Genomic DNA, 16,131 nt, shown 5'->3' on the forward strand with positions numbered 1-16,131 from the left:
GTATATATCCAAAATTACTAAATATAGTTATCTAAGACCAGTTTACAATCGAGCTGGATTAAAAACATATTCCATAGTTATCTTGATCAATTGTACTGAAACCTAGCTAAAACTTTTAACGATGCTGAGGGACTTTTAATATATTTTCCTCAGGTAATCTCCAAATGGTGGCCTTGCTGACCAAGATAGATCAAGCAAGCAAAAGTGCGACGACAGTACAAGAAATGTTGAACAGCCAGGAAGTGTGCGCAGCAGTAAAGATTATCAATCAAAACGTTCAACTACCAGTGAACTGCATTTTTGAGATGTACAACTATCACAAACAAATAGACAGAGATTCTGAAATAGACTGGCTCATATGCCGTACATTTCGCGGTCTTTTGGAAAGGCTGTTTGACATTTATGAACGCCTTAATCGAAGGGAAATACATCCGGACAATTACATTAAAAAAACATGTGTACATTAAAATATGATGGAGGTCTTAAAGGAGACTTGTACCTTGATTAATTTTTAAAAAAACCAGACCCTATGTCAGGTAGCAAGGTTAAAAACAATCTTTCCTTTTAGAAAAACAATTAAAAACAAAGAGGCAGAGAAAAGGAAGGAGAATAGTAATTAATAATAAGTACTATTGTGAAAGTCTTATTATACTGTAAGATGAGGAATTTTGTACATCGGAAAACAGATTCTGATACAATGAATCTTATCAATTATGTCATAGATCAAGAGAGTGATGGTTTCCTAGGGAGCGTTATTGGTATCTTAATTTGATAGCAACCTGTACGTACGAAAGCTTATTCGTACAGGGTTTTTTTAGCAATGAAATTAATATTAAGTAGTACGAACAAGTTAAAAAGTCGTAAAAACAAGATAAAAAGCCTTACGTACAAGGTAGGAAGTCGTACGATTGAGATAAAAATTTGACGAACGAGTTAAAAAGTGGCACGTTCGAGTTAAAAAGTAGAACGTACGAGTTAAATAGTCGTATGAACGGATAAAAAAGTCGTACGTACGAGATAAAAAGTTAATTGTCAAGGGTGACCTTTACAGTCATGTACCTGTTGGGAGTTTTTTGGACAAAAACTGACTTCATACGTATTGGGCAGGGGATTTTTTCTTCGATGTTACCGCTTTGTTGCTTGTGACGCACACGGTTTGTTATGATTAAAAACGTTAATTTACAAAATGTATGACAAATTTTAACGACTTCATGTGAATAACAAAAAGTTAAGTAGCTTACTGAAAAGATAGGTGACGCATGAATGACTTTAACTCATTGCCAAGGTCATCATGGATCACAGATGTTATGAAAAACTAAAATTGAAATTTTTTTTTAAGATCCAATCACAATGTCTTGCTGGCGGTATTTGATATGTAAATAAGAATTTATTAAGTTTAGTTATTTATTTCGTTACGTCTGAGCTAAATATATTTTTTCGTAAGCGTTAGAGTCAAGTTAAGTTTTTTTAGTCCCTAGAAAGTGGCACGAATACGTTTGTATGTACATAATTGAATTGGTAAAAAAATTCAATATTTTTGTCCTGCGTGCGACTGATGTCACGGAGGCGAGACAAAGACTCTTTTCCGGCGGCAGCTACACCATCAAAACTTTGAACATAGTTGGATCGTCACTACTTCCTTGTAATACAGGGATCAGATAATGGATGTGGCCTACATTTCATGATCTGGTGACTGTTAAATATATCCTCATAAACGTTACGTTTTTTTGCGTTTAGCTGTGTGTTATGTGCTGTGCATAAACAAACATATCCTGGGCAGTACATATTATTTCTATGCAACGGCTGCTGTGTGGGTCCTGGTTTGTACGGTCTAGTGACTTTGTCAGTTTTCCCATTAATATTAAGGTTTTTTGGGTTGAACTCTGTTTCTACTAAAGTATTAGTGCCACACTATACATGCTTGGACTATATAGTTTTATTTTAACTAGTTTCTTCATTGCACTCTTTACATCACATACTGAATGAGGTTTACATTTTCTGGTCCAGTGATAGTTTAAACATCCTTATCAATGTTTAGTTTTTGCGTTTAGCTTTTTTTCTGTTTAGCTATGTTTTACAAAAAAAAACTGCTAGTTCTACACCTACTGCACTTTGAAATATATGCTTTAAATGTAGTACATCTCAATACTTCGGATGCTGGATTAATCTAAAACAAAGTCTGCGGATATAATGGCCACAATTTCCTGGCATCTGATTAGTTGAAATTTAGTCATTGACCAATACGAAAGTGAAAGTACTTTCGTAAAATGATAATATGGAGCATAATTCAGAAAACATGTCAATACTACATTTTTTCCAGTGACATATTAAAAATTATTCATTCTATAAAAGTGATAATCAAAACACTGATTACAAACTACTATTGGCCTTGAGAAAATCCTTCGTAGTCATCAGCCCAGCCTAACTTTCATTTCCATGGAAGCCACCAGACAAGATATGCAGTCCAGCAATTCTAACTATTTGATTGGGAGGAACTCATGTCAAATGAAACAATTGTCAGCGTCTCCAAGTACCAAGTTAAGCAAAGCGATTGGCAGAAACTATAACAGAATCAGGGTCATCTGTGACAGTGATTAAGTATAACTTGCATAGATGGTGTTGATATTTTTTCATCAGGATAAGTGGTGGCACAACAACTTTTTTCCCGCGGTCCCAACCATTTTTGATTCAGCGCTCAAAGCATAAATAACGCTTAGTGATCAGAGAATTTACTAATTAGTTTTTATATTTTGTCTAAATGTTTTACATAGAACTTTATTTTGTCGTGTCCAGTCACCAGTTAGAAATTGAACAAGGTAGATATATTAATGTACCAAGGAATTTAAGAATCTGTAAATTATGCTATTTGGATATTGAGGACGAATACCACTTTGTGCTTAAACGTCCATCTTTTCAGATACTTAGACATATTCACATGAAAAAATATTATTGGTCGAAACCCAACATGTTCAAATTTATCAGTCTTATGAACTCATCTGAGTTATGCAAATTTGGAAAGTTTCTGCACAAATCATTTATGTCGAGAGAATCTAAAAACAAATTTAAATGTATGAACCAACAACAATGCATTCTCTTTCAATACATTATTTTTTCTATAACTAGTATATCTCATAACTTATATTTTAGATGTCATTTATGTTTAATTTATATTACTTTGTTTTAAGAAATACTATGTAAACACTAACACATTTCACTAACATAGAGGACCCTGAGGGAGATTAGCCTTTGGCTAAATCAGGTTTTTTAATCCTCAATAAATGAAGTTTATTATTGTTATTATTATTATTATAATTATTATTATGTATTTTCATTCAAAATACATGTCACTTATTTGTTTACACATGCAAACTGCTGCACTGGCAAGCATGTATTTTATATGTATGGATTGTATTAATATTCTGTACCTATAAGTTGTTAACTTTTGGAAATAAAATGAACATTGAAATTTGTGTAGGATTGTCTAAACATGCTAGCGGTAAAAGGATCCAGATCAAGTATTGTCAGCTTGATGTGTCGCTTCCTATTCCGGGGTGTGTTTTTGATAATAAAAAACATGATAAACAGAATAACTAACAGTGTCTTCAGTAATAGCAACTATATTAGTCACACTCGTGAACTATATTTGGTATTACTGCATGTAGACACCGTAAGATTCTTTATATATTTATACCTATTGTTGGCTGACCCAAATGAGTTATGCGACGACTGAGTCATTGATGGATATTTTTTAAACTACACGGAACTAAGTTTAATGAAGAAATGAAACATATGTTGTTATTTGTAAGAGATGCTCGGGACAATCTGTGTCAAAGAATGGCAGTTCATCGCCAACAAACCTAAACTGAGGGTGAATGAAATTTATTAGTAATTGTAAGTTAGTTAATTAGAAAGTTTTCATGAATATTCAAATTGTCAGAGTTTATTTTCGCCATATTCTGAAGTGAATTTATCAGATATTATTGAAAGGGACTTAAAGGAAATCCTGTGTATTGCAATACTGAAACGGGGCTCCACTGCGAGGAATTTTGAGCATCTCTTCTAACATAAGCTTATGCTTGATAGAAGGGTTTTTAAATGTGGTAAAACCCGAGGCTTTGAATATTTCTCTGATTCCAACTACAGAATCAGCTCAGAAACCATGAAAATGCGTTTGGACTGGCTACCGTTTTGAAAATATCAACTTTTCCTCTGAACTTTTTTGACGAAAACGAATTTATCAGCGATATTAAGCATACCCCATATTTGCAAACACAGTTTGCGCAATATAGATAATAACATCTTTCGATCCATCCGCTTTCTGATCATCCACGGCATATCTCTTCCATGCTATTTCATCGGGTGTAACCAGATTTTGTATGAAAGTACATCTTGGGATTGTAGAGTGTCAAGTACCGAAAGTAGGTCACTGTTACCCTTAAATTGACCTTTGACTTTGAAAAAGTATGTCTGTGGCATATTTCCTATACTATTTCACATGCAGTTACCAGATATGATATGTATGTATGTGTTGGCTGGCAGAATGCGGAATACAAGAAATATGTCACTTTGACCTATGTCCTGATGTGCAGCTAAGTAATTAAAGAAAGCATTGCCGATGGGGGACTATGGGTTGCCTTGCAACCTTGTTACTTAATATTACATAAGACCGCCAAACAGACTAAAGAGCATGTTGTCTATTGCTCATATCAGTATATAAAATGTATGTGTAATAAACAAAGTGAACAAATACTTTATTTTTATGTAAATAGCACACTGTATATTGGTTGAAATATATATGTATTTTTCTTATATGATATTTGTTTGTATTTCTGCACAGCATATTTGTCTTAAATTGTTTTCTTACGACAAATTTTCATAAGTTAGGTTACAAATGTATTAACCTCTAGTTGCTTAGATATGCTAAGTTAAATTAACAAAAAATGTTTCTTTGTAGAAAGAAATGGAATTAATAAAGCACCTAACAAAATTTAGAAATCGCTGGTCTTGTTTTCATACTTAATATCATTTTATTGTCTCAATTTTTATTTTACAGTATGGACTATCATCAAATACTCATGCCCAATACCAGGATGAATTTGTTGTTAAATCATATTTAATAATTAATTATCTACTAGAACCAATTGTAGCTTACTGCTTTTGTTTATCTGCAGTTATATTCTATATATTTTCCTCCATGTCTGATCACTACAATGACCTGAATTCCTTACCTGATATTGATCTCACACCAATAACCTTAAAAGAGAACCAAGTTTGAACAAATTACGTGAGTCCTAATTGATCTATACGGCTATCATGTTATTCGTGCCACATCTCTAACCTACAAAAAGCGACCAGCTCTAAATCATTAAAAAGGCTAAAGTATACTTTCATTACATTTATGGTTCTTGACAGTTTGAATTACCTGATTCTCTACACTTCAATTTCCTGTGAAAGACTTAAATAATCTGACCTTCAAAGATAGTGAAGGTCGTTCATTCAGATCCTACACTTCATAGCTACGGGCCAAATATAATAACTCTTGATATTTTACTTATTTAGAATAAGCCGTTTAATGGTTGAAGTACATTTGACCTCAATGACTGTTCAAGGCCATCCACAGGAATAAATTTACTAGACATAAAAACAAGAATTCTACGAAGGCAAAAACCATCTCATGCCTCTTTCTTATTAAGAAAAAAGATCTGATCGTTTTTTACACATCAGACATCATCTTCATCAAAAGTAGATCAAGGTCATTCATTTGAATAAATTTGATAGTCCTTTATCCCAGCATGCTATTATTGCAGGAATCTTGATTATTCAAAAGGTGTTCCTGAAAGGTTTAAAGCACTTGACGCCTTTGACCTGAAAGTAGCTCAAGATAATTTAATTTGTAAAATTACACAGGCTGCATCTCAAGAAGCTGCTAGCCAAATATCATGACCCTTAGTTTTTTTTATTCTTAAGAGGAAGTTGTTCGTGACATATTTGATGCCCCTGAAAAAGGACACATTTTTTGCAAATTTTGTTAGGATCTTTCACTCTAACAGTCTATTATCATGAACGTTTCGTTCTTTAGAAGTCGTGGGAAGTTTCTGAAATATTTGAGCCGCGTGGCTTTGAAATTAGATCAAGGTAATTTGTATTCGAATATTTTGTTATGCTTTATTTCAGAAAGCTACAAGGCAAATATCATAACTCTAGTTTCTTCAGAAGAAGTCGTTTAAAAGTTGACGGACGTCGGACGCTGCGACACAACAGAAGTTCACTTACCCTTGGGCCAGGTGAGCTAAAATGGACTAAATTAAGATACAGACCAAATATCACTATCCTGAGACGTTTGGTTCTTAAAAAGTGATTGATTTAAAGATTTTATTTCAACATACCTGTTATCTTGAAAGTGGATCTAAGTCATTCATTTAAACAAACGCTTTTATCCTTTTTTTCAAAAATGCCACTAGCAAAATATCATCGCCCAGGGACGTTTTGGCTAATGAGATGAGAATGCTTGAAGAATTATAGACATTTGACCCATGTTGTCTTGAAAGTAGGTCAACATTATTGACATACATGCAGACTACAGGCAAAAAATCATCGCCTTGGGTTTAGGAGGTATTTAGAAAAGGCCTTTTAAAGAATTTTTTAAACATTTGACACTGGTACCATGATAAGTTAAGGTCATCTATTTGAACATAATAGGTAACCCTCTACCTCAGCATTCTACTAGGCATATATGGTCATGCTTTGTCTTTGATTATATCAAGCTGCATGCCAAATATCATCAACATATGCTTTTTCGTTCTTGAAAAGAATATGTTTAAACGCTTTTGACCACTGTGGTCATGAAGGTAGAAGGTCGAGGTCATTCATTTGGACAAACTTTGTGATCCTTTTTCGAACATGCTACTGGACAAATATTTATTATTTTATCATCACCATGAACTATTGGTTATAAAGTTGTTTAAAGAAACAAGAGATCTAAAGGGATCTTTGCGCCCACCATTTTACCATCTTCATTAGTTCTTTGTCAATTTGACCATGTTAACAGTAAATGCACCTTGATGTAAACTTAATACTGCTGTGTATAAAAGACAACCTTCAAAGTGAGTGTCGTTTCACATATTTACTAGTATATGTGAAAGAAATAGAACCATTCATTGCAATATGAGAAAGATCTGCTAAGTTGTTCCTTCGGCCATCTTGTTTTTATGATCACTCTCAAAATAGAACATTCACAACTAAGGAACAATGAAAACCTGCATATTAAATTTGGGAAAGATCCCTTAAGTACTTCATGAAAAACAGCGATAACAAATCATCTTTTATGTCAAACTCCAAGATGGCTGCCTGTCGGCCATTTTGTTTATCTGATCTGTCTAAATAGTTAACATGCACAATTACAGACCAAGGGAATCATACCCTTCAGTATTTTCTGAGAAATAGCGATAACAGGAACTGTTTAAGGACAGACGATGGACGGACGAACCATGGACGAAGGACGATTTGAATGGACCATCATCAGATGATGGTGGGATAAACATATTAAAGCCGAAAATACAACAAATACAACGGAGCTGCACCACGGCATTCGCTCACTTGGTCCTTCGAGGCAGGTGAGCTCATACAAGAGGCCACGGGGCCTAAATAGTTCACCTGGAATTTGTTATTACCATTTATGAATAGAATACACTTTCATCAAATGTATGAATCCTTCAAAAGAAGTTGTTAAAATTTGTTGACATGTTTCACCCCTGTAAAAGTCATTTTTGTAAGCAGAGTTTGTCAAGCTCTATCCAAGCTAGCTGCAAGCCAAATAGTATGACTCTAAGCTATCTCTATGACCTTCATAGTAAACAAAGGTCAATTTTATTCGCAAACATTGTAGGGCTTCACCTCAGAAAGCCACCTGCGCAACATCATGACTCTATGCTTTTTAGTTCTTCAAAAGAAGTTGTTGACATATTTGACAGCTGTGACCTTGAAAGTAAGACAAAGTCTTCAGTTCTTTAGAATAAGTAGTTTTTGACATTTTTGACCTTGAAAGTGGACGAGGTCGAATTTGTTAGCAACCATCCAAGGAAAGTATCAGCCATACATAATGGGTCTAGGCCTTTCGGTTTGAAAGTGGGCCAAGTATACTTTTTTAATTCAAAAGTTGTAAGGTCCCATCCAAGAAATCTACGAGCCAAATATCAAGATCTGGAATGTTTGGTTTTTCAGAAGAAGTCATTTGAAAATATTTGACAAATTTAAGGTGATTTCTAGTACGCTTTAGGCGTTATTTAGAAACTTTCATTACGAAATTCACCGGAACGAATCAACATTTAATCTTCCGCGACAGATAATCGAAATTGTCCCTAGGCTTCATTTTATACTATCAATATGAATGAGTGTGGGTTATTTTTTATCCCAAGCCTTAAGAAATATAACATAAATCAAAGTAAATTGTTGTACATAATAAAATATCCATCTGGGTATGTTGGTCACGGCTGCCACTTACAGTAGACGATCCGTTACACGGCCTGCCGACACCCTACACCCTACTCTCTGTTACGTAGCGGTTTAAAAATGAGCAGTCACCTGCTGCACAAGCTACTATTCCTACAATGTGCACGTTTTGAAACAAAAGCCATATTCCACAATCAACCCCAAATCATGAGAAAACACAAAATATATGTTTGTTTCCAAAAAGGTTATCCATCTATAATGACATGTTGTATGGGAATAATTATCTCCAAACTTAGGTATGTACATATATTTCTAACAGGTATGTATAACTACTAGTTTTCTAAAACTAAACGTAAATAATGTACATAAACACCCTTCTTCAACAATGCGCTCCCAGCCCACTCGGGCTAGGTGAGGTGATAAGCAGAAATATCAAGTTTCCTTTAACGTATAGATCATCAACAGCCACATTACATGCCCAGCCTTTAAACTCATTAAACTCATTTTGTTGAAGGAAATTGCCATTTTCCTTAATTAGATCATTTATAAAGAAAAAAATATCAAACACAGTATTAATGCCTATTTTGACTAAGTCATTATACCAAATGGGTAGAGATAATATTTGATCTGGCTGAGATATATCGAATTTCCCCCTTTAACGTATTCCGCGCACTAAGAACAATTGTTATGAAGTATATTTTTGATAATATGTTCAATATATTTATTTCCTAAAGTAAACAGTTTATTCTTATTGATTTTTGTAAACAGTAATGTCTGCCAATTTGAATTCTTAAGACAAATATTTTATCCTTGTTGATTTTAGAGCCATTTCAAAATGTTTGATATCAATAATTTTCAAGCTACCTTCATAATGTTTGACAATGACACCTCCTTTTACTCCAGCTATTGGACTTCCCCAAAGGTATTCAAAAAACATATTTTAATTTCTCTCACAATAGTTTGGTTAGGTGAAGGTAATCCTTTGAATAAATGTGTAAGAATTAGTAAAAGTAGAGATTTTATTACAGTAATTCTGCCTATCGGAGTTATATAGCTTCTATTCCACTATTTGATTAATGACTTTAATTTCGTAATTTTTACTTTGAAATTGAATTGAACTATTTTATTAAGGTCAACACCAAAGTGAATTCCTAACAGATTAAAAAGTGTTGACCCCATGATACAGCAAGATTATTGACAAATTTTCTCTACTGTACTTTTTACTCCCTATTCATATTACTTATTATTGTGTGTAGTTTAATTTAAGTCCCGATATTTCCCAGAAATAATTGAGCTCTTATACAGCATATCTAATTGGTATTGCAGTGCCATCTAGAATAACAGTGTCCTCAGCAAATTGTGATATCAGATGTTATGTAGTGTTGATTTTGATGCCTTTTATATGTTTATTTAATTTTAATTTTATTGCTAATATTTCTGCACAAAGAAGGAAAACATATGGTGATAACGGGTATCTTTGTCGACAACCTCTTCCTAATTTTATGGGTTTAGATAAGTTTCCATCTTGGTTCACTTAAGAAGAGATATTATTTGTAGAGGTTCTTATCCACTGCTTTATTGAGAAATTCTAAAACTTGATTAATAAATTACCATTATGCAGAATCAAAAGCCTTTTCGAAGTCAATTAAAAGTAGCATGTCTGGCATGTCTTGTTCCTCTGTATAATCCATTACATCATAAATTAATCCAGTATTGTCAGCTATAAATCTGCCCGGAATGAAACCTGTTTGAGCACTATATATAAGTTTATCTAGAACTAGTTAAGTCTTTCTGCAATACATCCTGAAGCTATTTTATAAATCACATTTAAAAAAGAGAAATCGATCTCCATTTTTTTTTAAACTGACGAGGCTTATCTCCTTTTGGTATACAAATACTGTTTCCCTGTTATTGAGTAGTAATGGAAAATTCCCCAGTTTCATACCCACGGTTTATTGATCGAATAATAAAAGGATTTAGATTTTTCAAGAAAGAAAAAAAAAACCACAGTAAAACCATCCGACCCGTCCGGGACTTTTATCATTATTCATCTTCTTTAATACATGTGTTTCTTCATTGTAATTGATACTACCTCTAAATTATTATTTTCTTCAAATGAAAGTTTAGGGACATCATTTAGTGTAACATCATCAAACCATGAGTAGTTAGAGGGTTCATCATTATTTTTATATAGTCTATCATAGAATATTGGCGTTTCTTTTAAAATCTCCTTTCATTTGTGGGTATAAAAAGAGTCAACTAGATCATTATTTAAAATTCCCTCCCTTTCTTCTAAATTTTGAATTTTGTAAACCAAGTCTTTTTTCTATTTTAGAAGTCTTCTGTTTTTATAAGATGCATTAGAAATTGTTTTCACCCTTAATTTCCATAAGTAAGGTTTCCAAGAATAGCTGGTCATCAACAATAAATTGTATTTCATTTTCATTTATATTATCTAAGTTATTTACATCATAAATCGGAACTGCATACTGTTTCTTTACATCTTTCATTACTTTTTGGACTGTTTTTGCATAATCTATATCGCTTAATAAAGTATTGTTGAATTTCTATAGACTTTTACCTCTTTTAAACTCTTGAAATTGTAAAGTTAATGTATTCTTGGAGTGATCATATTTATAACTGGATTCAATAGAACAATTAATAATGTTTGACCAAAAAAATCTTGAGGTTAAGAAAAAAATCAAGTCGAGCATGTTTTGTAGGATTTTTCCGTCTCTATGTCAATCTGAATAAAATATCAGTATTTGGACCATACAAGTTATTAGAGCAAGTCTGTTTTCTTGTATCGTTAGGTCTAAGACAATATAATTACCGTTTGGGTCACATGTAGTATGATGAATAGTGTAAGAAAATTATTATTGAACAAAATGGTTACCCCTCTTGAATTTGAACTATGATTTCTAAATTTACAGTCATATCCCCATTCTGTTCTTGTTCTATTTTCTAGCTCTGATAAGAAATGATAATATTTTAGACAGTATATATTATATTTTCCCCTTCTAATGTATGCAAAGACACTCTTTCTTTTCTTAAAATCTCCAAGACCCTAGCAATTAACAGAAGCAATAGGTAGGTTTTCAGACATCAACAGATTATTCTATTATACTATTTAGTACTATATTGCCATAAACTTATGGCTATTACGTATACCATGGTCGCTACAGAGAAGTAGAGGAAATGAACAGGATAAGACACTCTATTACAATATCTGTCTTATCTGCATTGTCAACATTACATTGTACGCTCTCTGAGATTATGTTGACGACAGTTCACGTGTTGGCCTATTGTCCATATAGACATATTCAAGCCTTGACGATCACAAAATTCTGTAAAAAATAAATATATTATCCCTAAAATGGACTCGATCAAGTGTTTAATTCATGGGTACGACAATGGGGACGTTATCATTCCTTATCTTGACTAACGACTCACTCAGGCGAAATAAACCCCTGAACAATCTCTTCATTATACAAGAGGTCGCAATGTCTGTACAAGCGATTCAAAAAAACCTAGAGGGTGGGTGGGGGGAGGGTTAATGAGAAGTCGGAGGAAAATCAATCTTACCGATATAAGTTTACATCTTTTTAGTACCTAACGACATCATTTAAAATTCCATCGGGTTTAGGGAGGCTGATTTGTTGACATATCGCCCACGGTCAGAGTGTATCAGATGAGCATTTTACTTCCTTTTTTATACACCAGAATAGGTTTATTTTCTGATACTACATTTTTCTGCACGTCCCGTTATGTACTCTATCTGACCTTTATTGTCAAAGGAATGCTAAACAGATCTCGATGTTTTAAAACTATTGTATTTATAAAAGCACAGTATAACAAGAGGCCCAGGGTATTTTATTTTCAATTTAGAACCTGCTGAGTACCATAACAGTTTATCAAGGAGTACAAGAAGTATAAGCTAAATACGTTAAGGTGTGTAAGACACCAAGAGTGTATCATTTAGATTGTGCAACTGTTTCCATGTTATGACCCAGAGATTTAGTCTCCAGGGACAAGTATGGCTCTTTTTCAATAAATTTTGCAGTGCGATGTTGGATGCCTTCCGTGGATCCCACAACATAAACTTATATTCCATAACGGGCCTTACCAAAGAGTTGATAGCGCCGAGTTTGCTGGATTTCGAGCAGCTTAGGATTTTCCCCCTTAGCAATCAAAGAGTTGAATCGGCAATCTTAGCCGACTTGCCAAAATCAGAGCCCATTTCAACAAATTTAAAAACAAAAATCAAAACACTGTGGTCAAGTATATTGTGGCGAGTGTATTTCTGCTTAGTGTTTAATTTCCTACCCCATGTTTTGGCCCAGCTATTTCGGTTCCTTATATAGTGGTCCTGCATTGTGGATATAATGCGGTATGAAAGACAGCCGTCTGCAAACAGGAAAAAGGACTCCACTGGTCCCTGTTCTGTTGTTTTTTTCTTTCTTACATATTGATCGCCACGTTATGAATTGTCTAAACAACTGATGTAAGGAACCAATTATTCCGTAGTTGGTGTAGTGGTTTCTTGTGATGCACAGGCTGCATGCTTGTTTTTGTCGTAGGATTTGAAAAAATAGTTGGTAGTGACATCGAGCTGGGATTCGCATCAACAGATGGTTCTTAAACATTAGCAATGTGTTGTTGTCCCCAAAATGCCACATGAGGTGGCGGCATTTAATGTGCTCATCGATTTTGCATTTTCCCACGTGGTGTCTATCTCCCTTTTGTTAAATTCGACATTCGCCGTCAACCAGACTTTTGGCAATATACACGAGTCGAGAGAAAGTTGGTAGAAATGGAAAACCATAGACGCAGCAAAAGATCGAATTTATTGTATAGGACTGAACGAAATGTTTTTTTAAGAGTTTTACAAAATCCTTTATAATCTTTTGCTTGCATTCTTCTTTTATATTTTTCACAAAAACGTATTTAGCATAATTGTTTTATGGTCTGTCTATAAACTTTCAAACGTTGGAATTTAACTATTATTCATGTACTGATATGTTTTCCTGCATCGCACACCTGGTATTAATCTCATACTTGTAACCTTAAAAGTGATCTGAAATAAAACTAAAGGCAAAATATCAGTATTGATGACTATCGTTATTCAAAAGAAGCTGTCTACAGATTTAAAAACATTTGACCTTGAGAGTCGAACAAGGTCATTATGTTTAACAAATTTTATAGTCCATCTCAGCATGCAACTTGCCAAATATCACCACCCTAGACCTTTTGTTTATTGATATTAGGTCATTTAAAGGTTTATACATATTTGACCAAATGTAACCTTGAAAGTGATTTAAGCTCATTGGAATAAAAAGCTTGATAGCCCTTCATTCATGCATGCTACTGGCCAAATATCAACATTCTCGGCCTCATGGAATTTCAGAAGAAATCGTTTAAAATTTTTAACCATATTCGACCAATGTCATTTGAAAAAACTGTGTAGCCCTTTATTTAGCATGCTACTGGCCAGATATTATCATCCTAGGCCTTTTTGTTATTCAGAAGAAGTGATTTAAAGATTTGAACATATTAATGAACTTGAATATAGGTCAATGTAATATATTTGAACAAACTTGGTAGCCCTTTATCGTAGCATGCTACTGTCCAGGTATAATCATTCTGGGACTTTTGGCTATTCAGGAGAAGTCATTCAAAGATTTTAAATATATTTGACCACTGTGACCTTGAATATAAGTCGATATCTTTCATTTTAACAAACTTGGTACCCTTCATCCAAGCTTGCTTCAGGCCAAATATCAACACAATATAATTCATGATGATGTGCTTTGTGAAATGCTTTATGTGTATGTTTCACCAAGGCAGCTATACTGAAAGGTTTGTTCTTGATATATTTACAAATGTTAAAATCTAACTTCATGTATCACAAGAGCAAACAAAATGTAGACTTGTGACCCATTACTCTACGCACAGTTATCTATTTTATCTGTAACAAACCACTTGACAGGGACAGTCACACGCACTGTGGCTGTGATACAGCAGAATTATATCAATAAATAGGCTAAAGGTTATAATTCATGACAGGTATTGATAGGATTTATGGCACAAAAACAAACATGCCATGATCCTCGACACACGAACAGATAGCGTTCTATCCGTCAGTCCATGGCCCCTATATTCGTGTCTTATGGACTTTGGATATTAAACATACATGTGCTCTTGTCTGAAACAGCAATAGAAAACTTTGACCTTGAAATCAAAGATGGCCACCTCATCGTTATTTCGTTCTTTAAATCAATAAACAAAAGAAATATGGGAAAACTAAGACTCAATGGGAACCTGCGTAGAACTTGCAAAAAGTTCTGTCGAAACTTATTGAGAAATGGCAGTAACAGGAACTTTTAATCGAAGGACCGACTTTGAGGCGATTTGAAAGCCCACGTTCTGAAATATGGCGGGCTAAAATGAAACTAAAGGAAGTAAACGGGGAAACATTGAACACTTTATGACACACCGGTCATTTGATGTTAGAACCTGACTCACCGAATATTTCATTCCTAATAGATACACAAACCCCAATGTTGTAAAGAACCTGTTATTTATAATATTCTACCAATATTTGTTTATAGCATAGATCATATTTCAGCGTGGTCAATATTTTCACAGAGGCACATGGAGTAGGATGTTTTCAAACGCTCTTATTCTCAAAGTTATGGTATCTTTCCTGTTGTCACGTTTCGTTTTTTTGCTGGTCATGATCATTTCCTGTAAAATTCATTTTCTTCCATGATTGTTCTCTTCCGGTTGATGACACACATGATGGTAACTTTCGATAAAGGAATTTAAACCAGATGACATAAATACTCGATATTCACAGTCAACGAACTTAAGCACGTTTATATTGTTCGATTGATCTCGATTCCCCCATTCAAAAATAAATTAATATACACAACCCAGTGTTTTAAGAACCTGTTATGTAAATAATAATATATTATCCATCCGATTTAAGTGGATTTTTATGTATTTAAATTTTCTCTGAAACTCTTTGTAAAAAAATTAATTCATCATTGCCTTATTATTGATACCATATTAGATGCCACATAACAGTTCAATTCCATTAGTTTGCAATACAATTCATGATGACACATAAGAAATGCTTCATGTATATGTTTTACCACAGCAAATTTATTGAAAGATTTGTTCTTGATATATTTACAAATGTAAAAATCTAACTACGTGTATCACAAGAGCAAACAAAACTACATTACGTGGACTTGTAACCCATACATCGACACAGTTATCTGTTTTATCTTGTACAAACAATCTGACAGGAAAGGTCACAAGCACTGTGGCTGTGATCACAAGGACAGTTAGTTGAGATACACCGGAAATAACAAAACAGAGTCCAAAGATTATTATTCATGACAGATATTGATGCTAATAATGGCACAAAAGCAAACATACCATGATACTCGACACACGAACAGATAGCTTTCTAACCATTATATACCATGACCCCAATATAATCGTATCAAACGGTTGTTTCCTCTTTTCATTGTATGTCACTTTCTGTAAGTGGTTGTCGCTGTATTTCACTGGTTGTCACTTTCTGTAAGTTGTTGTCATTTTATTGCATTGATTGTCACTGTATGTCAGTAGTTGTCATTTTGTGTCAGTGGTTGTTATTGGTTGTCATTTTAT

The sequence above is a fragment of the Mizuhopecten yessoensis genome, unplaced genomic scaffold (genome assembly GCF_002113885.1).
Source record: "Mizuhopecten yessoensis strain PY_sf001 unplaced genomic scaffold, ASM211388v2 scaffold6231, whole genome shotgun sequence".
NCBI lineage: Eukaryota > Metazoa > Mollusca > Bivalvia > Pectinida > Pectinidae > Mizuhopecten > Mizuhopecten yessoensis.